This window comes from Mauremys mutica, chromosome 2, assembly GCF_020497125.1.
Source record: "Mauremys mutica isolate MM-2020 ecotype Southern chromosome 2, ASM2049712v1, whole genome shotgun sequence".
Lineage (NCBI taxonomy): Eukaryota > Metazoa > Chordata > Testudines > Geoemydidae > Mauremys > Mauremys mutica.
In genome coordinates, this window is record NC_059073.1 from 264,045,006 (window position 1) to 264,067,216 (window position 22,211).

General features: G+C 43.2%; 1 protein-coding gene across 6 annotated transcripts in view; it reads right to left on the reverse strand.

Annotated features, from left to right (window-relative positions):
- The window catches only part of MPP7 (MAGUK p55 scaffold protein 7), a 311,912-nt gene that overhangs the window by 248,797 nt on the left and 40,904 nt on the right, over positions 1 to 22,211 (reverse strand). The gene's annotated exons all lie outside the window — the stretch shown is intronic.

Below are 22,211 nucleotides of genomic sequence, written 5' to 3' on the forward strand. Positions count from 1 at the left end.
TACCTGTTAACCCTCTCAAAAAAATCTAGTAGATTGGTTTTAGTAAAGGGAAATCATGCCTCAGCATGTTGACTATTCCTCAACAAATTATGTTCATCTATAGGTCTGACAATACTGTTCTGTATTATAGTTTCAACCAGTTTGTCTGGTACTGAAGTCAAGCTTAAAAGCTTGACTTGCAATTGACTGTAATTGCCAGGATCACCTCTGGCGCCCTTTTTAAAAATTGGTGTCACGTTACCTATCCTCCAGGATCTGGTACAGAAGCTAATTTAAATGATAAGTTACAGATTACAGTTAGTAGTTCTGCAATTTCACATCTGAGTTCCTTCAGAACTCTTGGGTGAATACCATCTGGTCCTGGTGACTTATTGCTGTTTAATTTATCAATTTGTTCCAAAACCTCCTCTAATGATACCTCAATCTGGGACAGTTCCTCAGATCTCTCACCTAAAAAGAATGGCTCAGGTTTGGGAATCTCCCTCACATCCTCAGCCGTGAAGAATGATGCAAAGAATTCATTTAATTTCTCCGCAATGGCCTTACCATCCTTGAGTGCTCCTTTAGCACCTCGATCGTCCAGTGGCCCCACTTATTGTTTAGCAGGCTTCCTGCTTCTGGTGTACTTAAAAAAAAATTGCTATTACATTTTGAGTCTTTGGCTAACTGTTCCTCAGATTCTTTTTTGGCCTTCCTAACTGTATTTTTACACTTCATTTGCCAGTATTTATGCTCCTTTCTCATTAGGATTTAACTTCCACTTTTTAAAGGATGCCTTTTTGCCTCTCACTGTTTCTTTTACTTTGTTGTTTAGCCATGGTGGCTCTTTTTTGGTTCTCTCTGTTTTTTAATGTGGGGTATACATTTAAGTTGTGCCTCTATTATGGTGTCTTTAAAAAGTTTCCACAGAGCTTGCAGAGATTTCACTTTTGGCACTGTCCCCTTTAATTTCTGTTTCACTAACTTCTTCATTTTTGTGTAGTTCCCCTTTCTGAAATTAAATGCCACAGTGTTGGGCCACTGTGGTGTTTTTCCTGCCACACGGATATTAAATTTAATTATATTATGGTCACTATTACTAAGCGATCCAGCTATATTCACCTCTTGTACCAGATCCTGTGCTCCACTTCTCCCTTGGATTGAGCTGGAATGCAATTCCTCATTACTTTTCCTGGGCTTGTAGTAATCCAACCACCCTAGTACTCTTACTCTCAATAAAGTCCTCCAGCTTGGTCTAAGGATGCTCCAAAGACGAGGTGCCTACTATGAGAGGACCATGAGCTTAACGCTATTATTATTTTTGACTCTTGTCCAAAAGCATTTTAGAGATATCTTCTTGCAACCATAAGGGTAAAGATTTTACAGTCCACGAGAGGACTAGAGTTTTGAACCCTTCATTTCCATTATATGGAGATTTGTTTACAGAGGAGACCTCCTGAGAAACCAAGAGGCAGCCAGAAACCTGAATAGCCAATTCCAGTGGGGACTGAACCATCATGAGAATGGAAATAGGAGACTTCACAGGTTAGTGGCTGCCCGTTTCACTAAGGACCACTTTCTTTTCCAGGAAATCATAAGTTGTTGCATTCTCTTCTATCAGGATGAAAGATTCATTAGACCAACACTACTCTACAGCTTCTACTTGGATGCCAAAAACAAGAGTTTTGCCATAGCAGCTGTAAGCTTGCAGAACTTAGCTGAAGTAGAGGGTAGGGCCAACCCTGAGTTTGGGCTGCCCAGGTATTAAGGAGTCCATTCATTAACAGATCAATGGGGATTTGTATCTGGCATTTCCTCTGAAACAAGTAGAAGTTCTCCCAATGCTATGGTCAAAGTGGCAGGGGTAAGTAATTTACTCTTATTTCTGTGTAGGAAGCTCAAAAGAGTCGCATTTGGACAGATCAGTACCTTGATCCTTGATCGGTTGGGATGTGACGGAATGGTCATAGGACAAGATGACAGTATATCTAGCTAATATTCTTAGGACATCAGCTTATAGCAACATTGCCTTTCAAGAATTTGAGGTTATCAGAAACTGATCAAGGTACAATACCTGGTATTTGGTGGCAGAACCACCACAGAAGACTTCTTAGATACAGGAGCAAGTTTCCTAATCTTGAGCACATATTCCTCCTGAGTGCAGTAGGGATGGGTGGCGCTGCTACATCCTAAGAAAGAAAAACCACGTACCACTCTTACCCTTCACCACTCTTTGGGAAAGCTAGCCTGAGCTCCAAGGACAAAGATTGTGATTGTATCCAGCTCTATAAAGTTATGTTGGCCAGAGTGGGCATTTTCACAGGGCAAGTGGGTTTTTCAAGTCCAAGGATATGCACCCCAGAATAGTTTCAAAGTAATAAAGAGAACTAAGAGATTGGGCGGTGAAACTTTAGTAGGGCACAACCAGTTACATTACATAACTATATACATATTATTGCATTGTAGCACTTAAATTATAGACAAGTCACAACCAAGGTTTTTGGACAGTATCAGAGTTATCAAAAGTAGTATCACATTCAATAAATTCAGTAGTGTTCACTGGTTGAAGTATAGACTAGTGCAGTAATACAACTTTGGTCTTTGCTTCTCTGCCAGTCTTTTCTACTGTTCAATTGACAGGGTGTATAAACTCCACACTAGAACTGAAGAGGTTAAATGGCAACTCTGGGCCCAAATGACCCCGCCCATCCACACCTGCAGAGAATGCTCCAGATAGAGGAGGAAGCTTAAAAGGAAGCTAGACAGCTCAGAAAGGAGCTGATCAGGCAGGGAGAAGAACCTGGCTTTGAAGCTCCTGTGAAGGGGCACTACAGGAGCCTTCCTCTACAGAAGAAGAGCCTAACTGCTGAGTCCAGTGTAGTCTGATTTATAGATTATGTATTAATTATATTGATTACTTAAGAATTTCCAGTTATCCCTTTGAGGGTTGCCAGGTTCTTGTCCCAAGATCAAGCCCAGTATTATTCAAATTATTATATAGATGGGAACCCCGATGTGCACAGCTGCAACACTCACACTAAAGGAATTCTCCAATATTTACAAATAATTTATTAATACATTTAGCAGTCACATGCACTCCAACTCAGTAAGGTAGAGAGAAGTACTACAGAATGTACATCTGCACATCCATATACTCACACCATCCCATCCAGAACAACCTGAAATGTTAGCCATCATCTTCCTCATCACCATTACCTTTCCCCTCATCACCAGTTGCCATCATACTGGCACCTCCAAAGGGTTAAATCTCTCTCCTACTGCCCCCAAGCTGGGATGGACCCCTGACCATGGTGGCTTGGGCAGTCACCCACCTGTAAAGCCAGCCCCCCCCCCCCCCCGAAAATGGCAATCCCCCAATACCATGCCATCCTTGCTTCTGTGCTGCTGGTGATGGTGGTGGCGGCGCTGCCATCAGAGCTGGGCACCTGGCCAGAAAGCCATTGCTCTCCGCCTGCCCAGTTCTGAAGGGAGTACAGGATAAGGGTGGCAATACCGTGACCCTCCTACAATAGCCATATTTCACAGGGGAGACCAGATTTCACAGTACGTGACGTGCTTTTCGTGGCCATGAATTTGGTAAGGCCCTAAATATGATAGACTGACGCCACTATGTTTGATGCATATTCAGTAGGGGTTTTTCCCCTCCTCCTAATTTGTATTTCCTCACCCTACTAATGTTCAAGTGTCCTTCTCCTACAGTTTTATATACCAATTATCTCAACTTATATATGTCAATTTGTTGTCATGGCCTTCTTGTGGTTATGTATCTGCAGATATAACTCATGGATCACTTATGTATGTCAATTTGTTGCCATGATTCTCTTATAGTTGGGTCATGTTCCTGTAGTCGGAAATTCCCCTTGCATACTCTATTTTCAGCTCCCCAATACTTGAGGTTTTCTGTTGGGCTGTTTATCTGTGCCAAAGTTCATAGGCCTCAAGCCTTCTGCTAAAACTGCAGAAGCTAATGTCCTACAGGATACAGGCCTGTAGGTTCCTTGCATTACAGCTGAATATAATGAAGGCAAACTCACCACATAGTCTACAAGTCCCCTCTTTGATAGAATTCATTAATGATCACCCTATCACATAAATTTAGGGCCTTACCACTTTATTTAAACTCATGCTTTCTACATAACACAATAAAAAACACAAAGGAGAATTGTCACCTGCCCAGTTAGTATATGTACCTTGATGTAACAAAAATGTTCACCCTGTGACCCTGCACACCAATTGACCATAAAAAATATCTTTGATATTTGAGTATTACATAATACTGGCTATCTCCCCCTTTTTAAAAGAACTTCTCACTTGATGATGATGACGCATTCTATTGGTACCTTCCTTCTGGCCATGCTGTGGTGTATTCACCTCAAACGTATCATAGTTGATGTACTGATACCCCTTTTTGGAGCAACATGCCATGAGTGGAAGTTTTCCTATTTGGTTGATATACTACCAGAGGAGGTATATTTAGGCATTCATTATAGACATTTTTACGGTGACCTAGTAAGTGGATAGCTGCCAAGTGACCAAACACATCCTCACCTGGACTGAACACAGGCAAGCAGGCTGTAGATGGAAAATATAAAGTTTAACCCTGATGTAATGTTAGTTAACTAAGAGTCCTAATTAGGATGCAGTGTCACAGACCCTATACCTGAATTCCCCTCAGTGGCACTTTTTAACAAGAATTAAACAAATGACTCTTCCTGTTCCATGTTTTGGGAGGGGACCCAAAACAGTATTTACCAATATAGCTACCGCTAATCCTTGATTAAATGTGGGACCTTTCCCAATTCTAAAATTATAGGATGGTGCTATGTGCATACTGTATGGGGGACTGATTTATACCATATTGTTCCCATTGTTACTCCTGGTATAGATGTAGCCACTCTGGAGTTATAATTAGAGGACAGACCTTTTTCTAGGTTACTAAAGGTGACATGGTTACATTCACTAGCTCGTAGCTGAGGGTCACACTTCCAGCTGGTATGCCCTTTATAATATGCCCCCTTTTAGATACATATAGTTTTCTAGTGTGTGTATGTGTATATATCCATTGATCCCCTCAGTTTAGGTAAACTCAATACTGTCCATGTTTTAATCATTAGTCTTCCCCAAGTTCTGTATTCTGCCATCTGGGGATGAGATCACATTGTTCTGAAGATGATAACAGTTCATCATTTGGAGATTTACACCAAAGTCTATTTTCTTTGCTTCCTTCACATGGTACAAACACAGCACAGGCACTTGTGAGTTTGCATTTAATTGGTTAGGTGCTTCCCCAACCAACTGTCAGGACATCAAGGCTGCTGCAGAGAAGGAACAATGTTGTCAGCTACCTTGTGCTGTGAGCCAGTATTGGCTTGAGTTTCCTCTCAGGATTTTGTGTGGTCACGGAGTACCTGTAAAGACATGTCCCCTTCCTGGTACAACATTGTGGGACTTGATGTTATGGGCATTTACCAGCTTTGATTTTGATAACTTAATTCCTTTCACTATTCCTAAACAAAACACCAGAATGACAAATTGTACAAGGGCAAAATCAAATAGTTAAGACTCCATCCCAGCACATACACATACCATTTGTTAGGGTGATAATTTTGATGATTATCCCAACATTGTTACTCCAGCTGGAACTTGATTTTATATTTTCATTGAGTTGATTATGTTAATTTATAACACAGATTACTTGTTATATTATATTGTTATATTATAACATTATAGCTGTAATAAAGCTATAAATCCTACATTATGTTACGGTGGTCTGCTCAATGAACTTCTGAAGTTCAGTAGGGGTTCTGCCAATCAACTGGCCACACTGCCTGATGAACTCCAAATCAAAATTTTATATATCTATATCTATATCTCATTGGTTAAAATTAAATTCATTGACAAACATTTTTTGACTTTTGCAAAAATTGAACCACCACTGGTGTCTTATATGGACATACCCATCGTGGTTAAACCCTAATTATATATTGAAATAGTGTGGTACCAAAGAAAAATGTTTTACTATTAATATTTTTATTCACATTTTTGCATGCAAAATGATGTTGTTGCAACAAAAACTCTCCAAAAGTATAAAAAATCATAATTTGTTCACGTGACACAAAGCATATAACTAACACACAAATAAGTAATCCCAACATAAGAACATAAGAAAGGCCGTACCGGGTCAGACCAAAGGTCCATCTAGCCCAGTATCTGTCTACCGACAGTGGCCAATGCCAGGTGCCCCAGAGGGAGTGAACCTAACAGGCAATGATCAAGTGATCTCTCTCCTGCCATCCATCTCCATCCTCTGACGAACAGAGGCTAGGGACACCATTCTTACCCATCCTGGCTAATAGCCATTTATGGACTTAGCCACCATGAATTTATCCAGTCCCCTTTTAAACATTGTTATAGTCCTAGCCTTCACAACCTCCTCAGGTAAGGAGTTCCACAAGTTGACTGTGCGCTGCGTGAAGAAGAACTTCCTTTTATTTGTTTTAAACCTGCTGCCTATTAATTTCATTTGGTGACCCCTAGTTCTTGTATTATGGGAATAAGTAAATAACTTTTCCTTATCCACTTTCTCAACATCACTCATGATTTTATATACCTCTATCATGTCCCCCCTTAGTCTTCTCTTTTCCAAGCTGAAGAGTCCTAGCCTCTTTAATCTTTCCTCGTATGGGACCCTCTCCAAACCCCTAATCATTTTAGTAGCCCTTTTCTGAACCTTTTCTAGTGCTAGACTATGTTTTTTGAGGTGAGGAGACCACATCTGTACACAGTATTCGAGATGTGGGCGTACCATGGATTTATATAAGGGCAATAATATATTCTCAGTCTTATTCTCTATCCCCTTTTTAATGATTCCTAACATCCTGTTTGCTTTTTTGACCGCCTCTGCACACTGCGTGGATATCTTCAGAGAACTATCCACGATGACTCCAAGATCTTTTTCCTGACTCGTTGTAGCTAAATTAGCCCCCATCATATTGTATGTATAGTTGGGGTTATTTTTTCCAATGTGCATTACTTTACATTTATCCACATTAAATTTCATTTGCCATTTTGTTGCCCAATCACTTAGTTTTGTGAGATCTTTTTGAAGTTCTTCACAGTCTGCTTTGGTCTTAACTATCTTGAGTAGTTTAGTATCATCTGCAAACTTTGCCACCTCACTGTTTACCCCTTTCTCCAGATCATTTATGAATAAATTGAATAGGATTGGTCCGAGGACTGACCCTTGGGGAACACCACTAGTTACCCCTCTCCATTCTGAGAATTTACCATTAATTCCTACCCTTTGTTCCCTGTCCTTTAACCAGTTCTCAATCCATGAAAGGACCTTTCCTTTTATCCCATGACAGCTTAATTTACATAAGAGCCTTCGGTGAGGGACCTTGTGAAAGGCTTTCTGGAAATCTAAGTACACTATGTCCACCGGACCCCCCTTGTCCACATGTTCGTTGACCCCTTCAAAGAACTCTAATAGATTAGTAAGACACGATTTCCCTTTACAGAAACCATGTTGACTATTGCTCAAGAGTTTATGTTTTTCTATGTGTCTGACAATTTTATTCTTTACTATTGTTTCAACTAATTTGCCCGGTACCGACGTTAGACTTACCGGTCTGTAATTGCCGGGATCACCCCTAGAGCCCTTTTTAAATATTGGCGTTACATTAGCTAACTTCCAGTCACTGGGTACCGAAGCCGATTTAAAGGACAGGTTACAAACCTTAGTTAATAGTTCCGCAACTTCACATTTGAGTTCTTTCAGAACTCTTGGGTGAATGCCATCTGGTCCCGATGACTTGTTAATGTTGAGTTTATCAATTAATTCCAAAACCTCCTCTAGTGACACTTCAATCTATGACAGTTCCTCAGATTTGTCACCTACAAAAGCCAGCTCAGGTTTGGGAATCTCCCTAACATCCTCAGCCGTGAAGACTGAAGCAAAGAATCCATTTAATTTCTCCACAATTACGTTATCGTCTTTAAGCGCTCCTTTTGTATTTTGATCATCAAGGGGCCTCACTGGTTGTTTAGCAGGCTTCCTGCTTCTGATGTACTTAAACATTTTGTTATTACCTTTGGAGTTTTTGGCTAGCTGTTCTTCAAACTCCTCTTTGGCTTTTCTTATTACACACTTGCACTTAAGTTGGCAGCGTTTGTGCTCCTTTCTATTTGCCTCACTAGGATTTGACTTCCACTTTTTAAAGGAAGTCTTTATCTCTCACTGCTTCTTTTACATGGTTGTTAAGCCACGGTGGCTCTTTTTTAGTTCTTTTACTGTTTTTTTTAATTTGGGGTATACATTGAAGTTGGGCCTCTATTATGGTGTCTTTAAAAAGGCCCCATGCAACTTGCAGGGATTTCACTTTAGTCACTGTACCTTTTAACTTTTGTCTAACTAACCCCCTCATTTTTGTATAGTTCCCCCTTTTGAAATTAAATGCCACAGTGTTGGGCAGTTGAGGTGTTCTTCCCTCCACAGGGATGTTGAATGCTATTGTATTATGGTCACTATTTCCAAGCCATCCTGCTATAGTTACCTCTTGGACCAGCTCCTGCGCTCCACTCAGGATTAAATCTAGAGTTGCCTCTCCCCTTGTGGGTTCCCGTACCAGCTGCTCCATGAAGCAGTCATTTAAAGTATCGAGAAATTTAATCTCTGCATTTCGTCCTGAAGTGAAATGTTCCCAGTCAATATGGGGATAATTGAAATCCCCCACTATTATCGGGTTCTTAATTTTGGTAGCCTCTCTAATTTCCCTTTGCATTTCATCATCACTATTACTGTCCTGGTCAGGTGGTCGATAACAGATCCCTAATGTTATATTTTTTACTAGAGCATGAAATTTCTATCCATAGAGACTCTATGGAACATGTGGATTCGCTTAAGATTTTTACTTCATTTGAATCTACACTTTCTTTCACATATAGTGCCACTCAACCCCCTGCACGACCTGTTCTGTCCTTCCGATATATTTTGTACCCAGGAATGATTGTGTCCCATTGATTGCTCTCAGTCCATCAGGTTTCTGTGATGCCTATTATATCTATATCCTCCTTTATCACAAGGCACTCTAGTTCACCCATCTTATTATTTAGACTTCTGGCATTTGTGTACAAGCACTTTAAAAACTTGTCCCTGTTTATTAGCCTGCCTTTTTCTGATGTGCCAGATTCTTTTTTATGTGACTGTTTATCATCTGATCCGGCCCTTACATTATACTTTTCAGTCCTCTGCTCCTGACTATAACCTGGAGATTCTCTATCAGACTCTCCCCTAAGAGAAGTCTGTGTCCGATCCACACGCTCCTCTGCAGCAGTCGGCTTTCCCCCATCTCCTAGTTTAAAAACTGCTCTACAACCTTTTTAATGTTTAGTGCCAGCAGTCTGGTTCCACTTTGGTTTAGGTGGAGCCCATCTCTCCTGTATAGGCTCCTCCCATCCCAGAAGTTTCCCCAGTTCCTAATGAACGTGAACCCCTCCTCTCTACACCATCGTCTCATCCACGCATTGAGACTCTGAAGCTCTGCCTGCCTAACTGGCCCTGCGCATGGAACTGGGAGCATTTCTGAGAATGCCACCATAGAGGTCCTGGATTTCAGTCTCTTCCCTAGCAGCCTAAATTTGGCTTCCAGGACATCTCTCCTACCCTTCCCTATGTCATTGGTACCTACATGTACCACGACCACTGGCTCCTCCCCAGCATTACACATAAGTCTATCTAGATGCCTCGAGAGATCCGCAACCTTCGCACCAGGCAGGCAAGTCACCATATGGTTCTCCCGGTCATCACAGACCCAGCTATCTACGTTTCTAATAATCGAATCTCCCATTACTAACACCTGCCTTTTCCTAGAAACTGGAGTTCCCTCCCCCAGAGAGGCAACCTCAGTGCGAGAGGCAACCCCAGCACCATCTGGAAGGAGGGTCCCAACTACGGGAAGGTTTCCCTCTGCTCCCATTGACTGCTCTACTTCCCTGGGCCGTTCTTCCTCCTCAACTGCACAGGAGCTGTCTGAGCGGAGGTGGGACAATTCTACAGTGTCCCGGAAAACCTCATCAACATACCTCTCTGCCTCTCTTAGCTCCTCCAGTTCCGCCACCCTGGCCTCCAAAGTCCGTACATGGTCTCTGAGGGCCAGGAGCTCCTTGCACTGACTGCACACATACGCCACCCGCCCCCAGGGCAGGTAATCATACATGCAACACTCAGTGCAATAAACTGGATAGCCCCCACTCTGCTGCTGGGCTTCTACCTGCATTGTCTCCTAGTTAGTGGAAAGGTGGTTTACAGAAAGGAGTTTTGGAATGTGGTTCGGTTTACAGGTTTTAGGGGGGGCCCACAGGGAAGGGGTTACGGCCGGCGAGGGACTCCCACTCCCTTCCCACTCCCCTTCTAAACTCCCTTGCGAAACTCCCTGTTAGAGGCCCCTGTTTCGCAAAGCTCTCTGGTCGCTTGTGCGCGGCTTTATAAAGCCCTGGCCTGAGTGAATGTCCCGCCCACTGATTAAGGCTCAGCCAATTACCAGAGGCTTCGAGCTTTCAAACCTGCCTCCAACTGCCAGCCAGAGCACACGGTCCCTCAAACAAACAAACAAACAAACAAGACTGACAAACACAAGCTCAGCAGATGGCAAGTAACCCCCAAACACAAACACACACTACAGACAGTCACTTACCCCACAGATGCTGTATTAGCTCCTCCTTCACCTGGGGAACTCCCTTGCGAAACTCCCTGTTAGCAGCCCCTGGTCGCTTGTGCGCGGCTTTATAAAGCCCTGGCCTGAGTGAATGCCCCGCCCACTGATTAAGGCTCAGCCAATTACCAGAGGCTTCGAGCTTTCAAACCTGCCTCCAACTACCAACAAACCAATGGATTAAACGTTGTTTAAAGCAAGTCCACGAAACCTAAGGGTTGAAATAATTTAATTGTTCTGGTTTGCCTATAAAAGAAGTTTAATGATTTAGTTAGGAGTTGAAGGTGTTTCTCCTTGAGTCTTTAGACTCTAGATTAAAACACAAAATGGGTAAGAAAGAAAAATATTAACAGATGCTTTATTTATTTAGGAAATAAAAGGAGAAAATTGCAAGAGATAAGTTAGTAAGTTCTTTTGGTGAATTAAGATCTAGAACAATAACTACGATTCATGTTGTGGGTAGCAAAAGCTGCTACATTTTGCTTGTTAGAGGCTTCAGTGCTTCCTGTGAAAAGCAGAAAGATTATACATTGCTGGCTTCCTTTATCATGTTGGGTAGGTCTGGAATCACAACTAACTTGATCCCTATTTTTAGTATAATGATACACAGCAACTGATTTAAACCCAATAAGTGGTTAGTCTGGCTAATACAAATATGCAAGTAACAAAACAATACAAATACTTAATACCTGAATTTCATTTAAGGTGTTATGCCTCACTTCCTTTCCTACTGCCTCCCACACCACTAGCTGGTTAGAGGGGTACTAAGATTTTGCTTTACCTTGTATATATACACATTAGAGTAGACATAGCCTACTAGATCTAAAAGGATGCTGAACCTTGTAATTAGATGTTTTATGGGGCCCTAATTTTAATGTTATTTCAATTCAGATTAGAAGCAATTCACTTTGACTGCTTCCCCTTTTCTCCCAGACAGGGAGTGCCCAAAAGCACTCCCCCTAGGTTTTTACAGCAACATGCCAGCTGCTGGTCAAAGCCTCAGTGACTTCTTGTTTCCTGCTGGCTTAGAAATTACAAATTAAAGACAGACTGTTGGCCTGGTAGGTTCCAGGATATGGGCTACAGTGTCTAGGACCTGTGAAGGGGAGGAAGGGGAACATACCAGAAAATACCGAAAGCTAAGGGCTTGTCTACATTGGAAAGTTTTTTCAATGAAACTAATGTCACCAAGGAAAAATCGACAAAAGCAAAGTCACCAAAGCACATCTACATTTGCTCTCTCTGCCAACAGATCATGTCCACATTCTGGGCACCTTTGTGGACAGCGAGAGCAATGGACTGTGGATAGGTTTCCCACAGTGCCTGGCGACACCATCCGTCACTAGGTGTTGTCGGAATGCGGAAACAGAGCGCGTTGCATCCTGGGATGTGCAAAATGTACTGTCATGCACCGCTTTGTGTCTCATCCCTCCAAATGTTTCTGGCTTCCTTTCGTGCCATTTTTCCAACTGTCATTCTTTTGTAGTGCACGCCAGCATCTGCAGTAAGAGAGGATGGATCCCACACTTCCCTCCTATGTGCTGTTAGCTGTCGTGAGGACATCATGCATGGCAACACATTTACTTGCAGAGTTACTCGCAAAGTTAGCAGAGGATGAATTGCTGGCACTCGAGTGTGATATGGATGGCAGCAACTTATCAGTGCTTTGTGCATTCGCAGAGCAGCTGCATACGGTAGACCATTACTTTTGGGCTAGGGAAACAAGCACTGATTGGTGGGATCACATTGTCATGCAGGTGTGGGATGATGACTGGTGGGTACAGAACTTTAGGATGCGTAAAGCAATCTTCATGGAGCTATGTGCTGAGCTGTCCCCCAACCTCTCAGTGGAGAGGTTTTTTCCTCATTCCTTTGATACTTTCATTCAACTATTTCTTTATATTACTACATAATTTAACTTCCTGGATTATTAACACCCTGTTTTGGTGGAAGTTGGATTTATACTTAGACTGTCTCGTTACTCCTCATTTCTCCATTCCTTCTCATCGTCTCTTCCTGACACGCATTAGCTGTCTGCAATATTTGTAAGTACAGTTTCCTGTACTTTCCCCAACTATTACATTAAACATCATATTAAACTAGAGCTGTCAAGCAATTAAAAAAATTAATTGTGATTAATCACACTGTTAAACAATAGGATACCATTTATTTAAATATTTTTGGATGTTTTCCACATTTTCACGATTTCAATTACAACACAGAATAAAAAGTATACAGTGCTCACTTTGTATTTATTTTTTATTACAAGTATTTGCATTGTAAAAACACAAAAGAAATAGTATTTTTCAATTCACCTAATACAAGTACTGCAGGGCAATCTCTTTATCATGAAAGTTGAACTTGCAAATGTAGAATTATGTACAAAAAAGCTGCATTCAAAAATAAAACAATGTAAAATTTTAGAGCCTGCAAGTCCACTCAGTCCTACTTCTTCAGCCAATCGCTAAGACAAACAAGTTTGTTTACATTTGCAGGAGATAATGCTGCCCACTTCTTGTTTACAATGTCACCTGAAAGTGAGAACAGGTGTTCGTCTGGCACTGTTGTACCCGGCGTCGCAAGGTATTTACATGCTAGATGAGGTAAAGAGTCATATGTCCCTTCATGCTTCAACCACCATTCCAGTGGACATGCGTCCATGCTGATGATGGGTTCTGCTCAATAACAATCCAAAGCAGTGCAGACCAATGCATGTTCATTTTCATTATCTTGAGTCATCATTTTCATCATCAACTGATCCCACCAGCAGAAAGCTGATTTTCTTTTTTGGTGGTTCTGGTTCTGTAATTTCCACAACAGACTGTTGCTCTTTTAAGATTTCTGAAAGCATGCTCTGAAGGCACTTCAGATTCTTAAACCTTGGGCCGGTTAGAAATCTCACATTCATACCGTCTTTGCGTTTTATGAAATCTACAGTGAAAGTGTTCTTAAAATGAACATGTGCTGGGTCATCATCTGAAACTGCTAACAAATATGGCAGAATGCAGGTAAAACAGAGCAGGGGATATACAATTCTCCCCCAAGGAGTTCAGTCACAAATTTAATTCATGTATTCTTTTTAACGAGCATCATCAGCATGGAAGCATGTCCTCTAGAATGGGTGGCTACAGTATGAAGGGCCATACGATTGTTTAGCATATCTGGCACGTAAATATCTTGCAAAGGCCAGCTACAAAAGTGCCATGCATGCCTGCTCTCAGAGGCAGCATTATCTCCTGCAAATCTAAACAAATTGTTTCTCTTATTGATTGGCTGAACAAGAAGTAAGACTGAGTGGACTTGCAGGCTCTAAAATTTTACATTGTTTTATTTTTAAAAGCAGTTCTTTTGTACATAATTCTACATCTGTAAGTTCAACTTTCACGATAAAGAGATTGCACTACAGTACTCACCTCCAGCTTCTATTCCAAGTAAGCTCAATTAAATTTTACTAGCTAGCTTCATTCTAAATCTACACAATAAGCAGTAATTTAACACACCTTAAATTAACCTCTGGTTTCAACAATTACTTAAACAAGTCCCAAGAAAAAACAGAGGGGAGGGGGATCCTGCTCCCTCTCTTTTCCCTCAATGGCTAATGTGCTCTTAGGTGATGAAGAGGTGATTACCTTGTTGGGACCCCCGAGCAGCAATGGGCAAACTGGCAGTAGATGGATCAGGGCACAGCCAGAGAGAGCTGAAGGGAATGAACTACTGTGACCTTTTTGGCCTCATATTTAAAACAAATCAACTCTCCCTTCACCTCAAAGCATGGGTCACTGGGCCCTGATGCAACTGTAATTTCAACTTCAGGTTCCTCAATATTACAACACCATTCAACTTACAAAGCCTCCTTAACATGCATCTAAAGGTTCTAAACCCCAATGACTAGGCACTAATATCCCATGAGGATGCCATTGGAATGCAGTGAGGAATCCTTACACAATTACAATTTCCATAGAGACCTAATGATGGGAGACAGGTGGTCACCTATGAGGCATGCCAACTTACCTCAAGCGCTCCTTTGTTTGGGGGTACGGGGTGTTTGTATCTATTGGCTACACTTGCAGCTGTACAGCGCTGGGAGTTAAAGCTGTCCTCGTACAGCTGTGTAGGGAAAGCGCTGCAGTGTGGCCACACTGACAGCTACCAGTGCTGCAGTGTGGCCACATTTGCAGCGGTGTTGGGAGTGGTGCATTATGGGCAGCTATCCCAGCGTTCAAGTGGCTGCAACATGCTTTTCAAAAGAAGGGGGTGGGGTGGAGTGTGACAGGGAGCATGGGGGAGACAGAGAGAGTGGATTTTTGGAGCTGACACTATGCCTTGCAAGTTCCGACCCCTTCCCCCACCCCCTCTCATTCACTAACTGCAAATAGCCTTCTTTGTTTTTTTCCTCACAGACCAGATAAGCAGCTGCTCCAAAACGGACCCCCCCACTCCTGCCCGCCGTGCTGCTTCTCTCCTCAAGCAAACACTAGCTGTGGACATTCCAAAGGGATCCCCCTGCCTGCCTCTGCTCGAGCAAACAGTAGCTGTTTGTTTTTTAGATAAGCAGCTCCAGGAGCCCCAAGTTTACAACAAAACAAAGAGTGTTATCTTTACTTAAAAGCACTATGGGAAGGTTCCCGGAGGTCAGTTACAGCGTAGTAAGATTAATCACTGTTTACACTGGCACCCCAGCGCGGCAACAGCAGCGCTGTTCTCTTTATTCCTCTCGTCGAGGTGGAGTACATGCAGCGCTGTAGACAGGAGATACAGCGCTGTATGTGCCTTGCCAGTGTGGACGGGGAGTAAGTTACAGTGCTGTAAAGCCACCACCAGCGCTGTAACTCTCAAGTGTAGCCAAGCCCCAAGTCTACTGTTTCCCCACCCCTCCCCAGGAGGGCATATCACTCCCTCTGTTGCAAAGTTAATTAGTGAAGAAAAGTGGTACACTAGAAGCAAAGAAACAAAAGAAGAGAAACAACAGCTGAGGAAAAAGAGGAAGTCCCTGGCAAGTTGCAGTGTTTCTGACTGAGACATTAAAAAAAAAAAATCTTGAAATCCAACTAAACGAAAGGTGAGTTCCTTCCCCAAGTAGGGAGGTTTCACCTGTGCACTCCTCAGAGTCCCATCTGGGATGCCTAATCTGTACTTGATCTATACATTACATATTAATTACACTGATTACTAAAATTCCCAGTTATCCCTTTGAGGGTTGACAAGTTCTTGTCCCAAGATCAGGCTCAGTATTATTCAAATTATTATATAGTTGAGAACCTTGATATGCACAGCTGCAACTCACACACTATAGGAACTCTGATATTTACAAATAGTTTATTAATATATTTAGCAGTCACAAACACTTCAACTCAGTAAGTTAGAAAGAGGTACTACAGAAAGTACATCTGAACATCCATATACTCACACCATCCCTTGCAGAACAACCTGAAACGTTAGCGATCACCTTCCCCCTCATCACCAGGGGCCACCATACTGGCACCTCCCAAGGGCTACATCTCTCTCTCCTACTTCCCCTAGGCTGGGATGCAACTTTTATAATATGATATCCACTGACGTCACTATGTTTGATGCATATTCAGTAGGGGCTTTTCCCCTCTTCCTTATTTGTATTGCCTCACCTTCCTAATGTTGGAATGTCCTTCTCCTACAGGTTAGCACATCAATGAGCTCAACTTATTATTATATAAGTCAATTCATTACCATGTCAATTTTTGGTTGGGTCATGTTCTTGGAGTCGGAAATTCCCTTTAAACACTCTATTTTCAACTCTCAAATACTTGGGGTTTTCTGTTGGACTGTTTACCTGTGCCAAAGTTCATAGGCCTCAAGCCTTATGCTAAAACTGCTGAAGCTTATCATCTTATAGGATACAGGCCTGTAGGTTCCTTGCATTACTGCTGGTTATAATAAAGGCAAACTAGCCCTATGGGCTATGCTAGACAGACTGAAGGACAGTCAATACCCTTCTCTATTAGCGGTTCACCAGAGACTGCAAAACTTAGACTACAGAGAGAGTGGATGGTAGGAAGTGGCTCAGGGAGGGCAGCCTTAGGACACTCCTGGGTGCTGGACCCTTGCTAACCCTTAAAGGATCTTGGGCCTCACCCTGGTGGAGTGGGAGGGCTTGGTCTCCCCTACCAACCACCACTGCATTAAGGAGGGCATGATCCACTAACCATTAGGTGACACTGCCAATAAGCACTGTCCATCACATAAAGTAATAGCAGATCTACTTATGGATCATGGGTATAAACTTTAACCTAATGTTCACGCTTTTGGCTGCCGTCCTTCAACTGTCAAACTGAAGCAGAATATCAATGAGTCACAGAATTATCTACGTGTTGATCTAAATGCAAAGAAGATGTCAGCCAATAGCTTGTAATTTCTCAGTGTCCCATGAAAAGTACTTATCTCCCAGTACAACAATAAAACTCCAATTTATTTCAGTTTTACTACTTAAGAGGGCCTGAACTGAATGCCAATTGTAAATATTAATTCAAGCCAGAAGATTTTAACATGGCAAAATCACAATTTGTTAAAGTGGCACTTAATTTGATTTGTAATAAAAGGAAAGCATAAAACCTCTACTTAAATATTTTATTAGACAGGAAATCTGTGAGTCTTGAATTTAAATTCTTTCCCCCAGCATTCCCTTCTGTGTATCTTTATTAACTCTTAGGATTAGCAGTTGCTTTTAGAATTCAGTGCTAAAGAAAGGACATAGTGTAATATCACATTTGGAAACCTGAGTGAAAACTGGCAGAAGCTAGTGTGTTGAGGTATCCAAGATAGCACACATACGCTCCATAGAGTGAACAGTGCCAAGTGCAAAAACTAAAGCACCATAAGGTCAAATGTATGGACGGTACCCTCTGTATTATGCAAATCCATAGTGCAAAAGCTTTCCTCAACTTCAGAAGTCAAGCCCAAGAAGTCTTCATTTCAAAAGACTCAATCACATTGCTGCATAAAAATTGTTATTTTCCTCTTCACCATTAAATTTCCTTTATACTTTGCCTTTTAAAAAAGGAAAGGACTACATATTCCTCTCGCATACTAAACTTTTATAGCTCCTACGTGAAATCAGGACAGCTGAACACACGTTGCCTCCTCTCAGAGCTGTTCAATTTACTCATACCTCTGGCATGTACTAAAATCATGTACTCTGCTTGTCCACAGTTATGCCCTTCTACTATCATCTGACACTCATGACCTATTCTAACTTAGGGCGTGATATACTTAACCCTTCATACATTTTAGGTAATGTTGCATTAATGTTTTCCATCAGATAGGGTAATTCAGAGATCTCGTGTGTGTTTCACATCACAAGAAGGCATGGATTTTTTGTAGTAACTTTTCTGGCATTGTAATATCACAGTGTTTCCACAGCAACAGGGAATTCTAAATTTAAACAAGTCATGCCCATACCACTAAAAATCAAGTTTGTTACATACTGAGAAGTACATAAGATTCAGGATGTCAGTGTTAAACCAACAGTCAAAATGATTTCTTACGTAGTTTCATGGAACATTTTCCTACATTGTTCTAAACAATGGCTTACAATGATCTTGATGAATTAGTGACCTCAGAAAATAAATGAAGTTGACTGGCACCAAACTAACAGCCCGCACACAGGGTGTCGATAGACATTTTGATAAATATTAGTAAGAACAATTCTTGCAAGTAATTCCAAATCAAATCAATTTAAACTAGCCTCTGAGGGTTAGGATTCTCCCTAAACAACATGGTATGTTTCTGGCTTCATTCAGACCTGAGCAAACTTCGTCTAGAGCAGTGGTCACCAACCGGTCAATCGCGATCGACGGGTCAATCCTGGAGCCTCTGAGCGTCGATCCCAGTCTCAGTCCCGCATCGTGTCCCACCACTCCCTCAGGATCGCAGCCAGCTAAGTGATTACATCCCACCCACCCTACCGCACTCTCAGCCAAAGAAGTGGTTGTTTTCCAGCAGCAGACAGCACTTCAACAAAGTGCACGCTGCAGGGACAGGACAGCCCAGATGCGCCCCCTGAACTCACAGTACAGCTGAGATGCGGCGCTCTCCCCGAACCACAGGCTGCAATGCTGCCAGGGTAGCCACAACACTGATTTGATGGATGCCTTCTCAGGGCTTGGCTACACTTGAGAGTTGCAGCGCTGGTGGAGGCTTTCCAGCGCTGCAACTTAGTAACTGTCCACACCTGCAAGGCACATCCAGCGCTGCAACTCCCTGGCTGCAGCGCTAGCTGAACACCTGGTCTGCTTGGGGTGTAGCAAGTGTAGCGCTGGTGATCCAGCGCTGCTCATCAAGTGTGGACACACACCAGCGCTGTTATTGGCCTCCAGGGTATTAGCAGATATCCCAGAATGCTTTTAACTAAATTACTCTCTTTGTTTTGTTATGCAGCCTCTCTTTGTTTTGTTGCAAACTCGGAGCTCCGGTGCTCCGGAAGCTGCTTATCTAAAAAACAAACACAGCTCCTGTTTGCTGTGATCAATCTGTACCTGACTGTGAATAATCAAATGAGAACCCCTGTGAATGAGGCAGGCAGGGAGTGAGTGTTTGCTTGACAGAGAAACTGCGGGGGCAGAGGGGAGAAAGGGAGTCCGTTGGATGCAGGCTGTTTGCAGTTAAGAGTTAAGAGTAAGGGGTCGGGAACATTTTCTGATTTTGCAAGGCAGGAAGCTAACACACAGTGTTGGCTCCAAAAATCCACTCTCTCTCTCTCCCCCGCTCCCTGTCACACTACACCCCACCCCACCCCCCTCTTTTGTAAAGCACGTTGCTGCCACTTGAACGCTGAGATAGGTGCCCATAATGCATCACTCCCAACAGCGCTGCAAATGCTGCAAATGTGGCCACACACCAGCGCTGGTAGCTGTGAGTGTGGCCACACACCAGCGCTGTTCCTACACAGCTGGATGACCAGCGCTGTAAACTCCCAGCGCTGCAACTCTCAAGTGTAGCCAAGCCCCCAGTGGGTGTTATTGCCTTCTTACCTTTGAAACATGCTTAAAGGGACAGGGGGTGTTGAGATGGCTGGGCTCACTGCTTTGAATTGCTGCTAGGCTCCCTCCTCTGATCCTGAAAAGTCAGCAGAAAACTGCCCATCACCCACTTCCTAACCTGGGCAGGAACACAGTGCTGCTGCTTCTGCACAGAACAGGTTCCAGCAACGGCCAAAGGGTGCTCCCTTGTCACACCCAGTGTGACGTTATTGATATAAATGGGGACCATATAGAACATGGGTTGCAACCAAGGTCCTGTAGTGGCACCAAATCCTAAGTAAAGGGGGTCATATAAGGTGTCTAAGACCAGGTTATGGGTTGCTGGTTATGATTATGCTGTCTGTGTGCATGTATCATTTTTAGTTGAAGTTATGTATATTGGCTCTATACTGTCTATTTCAAGTTGGTGATGTGCTTCTGGGTGATATCCCAGACAAGCTGGTGTTAGCTATGCTTAGCCTGCTTGATGGTCCTTAATGGGCCATCAGCTACACAATTGACCCATGGAGAGAAGGCAGACACGCCTTGTGACTCAGCAAAGTATGCAGAAACTTGTCCATGTGACTGCAAACTCCATTTTTGCTGTAAGTTTCCACCGTGAGGACAAAGGGATTCTTACACCTGGAAAAGTCTATATAAGGCTGATGCATCATCTCCATCTTGTCTTCAATCCTGCTTCTGACCTCTGGAGGGATTTTGCTACAAACTGAAGCTCTACACAAGGGACTGAATGACCCATCCCAGCGGGGGATGTTCCAGAGACTCAATTTGAACCTGCAGTTTACTCCATCTCTGCTGCAAGCCTAAACTAAGAACTTTGCCATTACTGTATGTAATTGATTCCATTTAACCAATTCTACCTCTCATCTCTACCTTTTTCCCTTTGTAAATAAACCTTTAGATTTTAGATTCTAAAGGATTGGCAACAGCGTGATTTGTGGGTAAGATCTGATGTGTATATTGACCTGGGTCTGGGGCTTGGTCCTTTGGGATCGAGGGAACCTTTTTCTTTTATTGGGGTGTTGGTTTTCATAACCATTCATCCCCAGGACGAGTGCACTGGTGGTGATGCTGGGAGACTGGAGTGTCTAAGGAAATTGCTTGTGTGACTTGTGGTTAGCCAGTGGGGTGAGACCAAAGTCCTTTTTGTCTGGCTGGTTTGGTTTGCCTTAGAGGTGGAAAAACCCCAGCCTAGGGCTGTGACTGCCCTGTTTGAGCAATTGGTCCTGATTTGGCACTCTCAGTTGGGTCCCGCCAGAATCGCTCCGTCACACCCAGCCAGAAGACATTACATCTGGGCGGAATCCCCCGTGGCTCCCCAGCCTGGTCCAGCAGGGAGGAAATCCCCAGCAGCTCAACAGTACTGCAGGCTGGGGGACTGAAGCGGGGGAGAGGGGGAAGACAACGTTGCCAGTCAAAGGAAGCCCCAGCTTGCGAAAAGCCCTGATTAAACAAGCAGACCCAGACAGGTTGATCCACACACATGCAAGACGCATACCAACCCCATCCCAAACAAAAGAGATGCCTTAGGCTAACAGAGACTGCAGGGTGTTGTTAACAACAGCCACCTTGGTAATTGCCAGGGTATGAAATGAAATACTCCAGTCTCCTGACTGGGGCTTTGAAATACCATTAATGGAGCAGAGCCTGTTTCCAGTGCAAAACCTGGTGCTCTCAGCCAGGCAGATGAATGAAATAACTGATTGCCTTCTTGCTGAAAATTCAAAATGGTTTTTGATGTCAGGTCATTCATTATCATAACTGGAATAACAACACAATTCATTTGGCTAATTTGGGATAAGGAATGAGTTGTTTGGAGTGACATTAATGCTGAATGAGGAGAAGGAAAGGGGGGAAAGGGCTGGCAGGGAAGAGTATGTATTAACCTGAGATAGGGGACCGACAGTGCCTCTGCCTTCCGGAAGAAAATCCAGTCACTTCCTGGGGAGTTCAGCAAGGCGAGCATGTGACCAGGGATGGTTATTACGTGGACAGCTGTGTGCGTGTTTGTACCAGGGTGACCTGTCTGTGGACAGTCACAACCAGCGTGTCAGCACTAATGTACCTGGGATAACTATTTGTGCTAATGGACCAGGGTTTGAATGCCATGCACTGGCCAGGAGAGGTGGGTGTGTAAGGAACGGAGGCCAGGCCTAAATTAGCTCCACATGATTGCCGCTTTCCTTCCATTTCCAGTGGAGAAGTCACCTCACCTGCTCTTCACCATCTCCTTCCTCTTCCCTAGAAGCCTGGTTCCCCATCCCCTGCCCCCCACAATCCACCTTCCGTTCTCTGACCCTACTCCCCATCTAACCTCTCCCCATTCAAAGCTTCAGCAGAGAGGGTTTCCCTGTGGAGTTGATTTGGGCTTCTTTAAAACGCGGCACGTCCTGGAGTTTCTTCTTCCTGCAGTGGGGCGGATAGGCGGCGGACGTGGTGTCCCCTGAACCTCCTCCTGTATGACAAACCAGAACACCCTCTCTTCTCC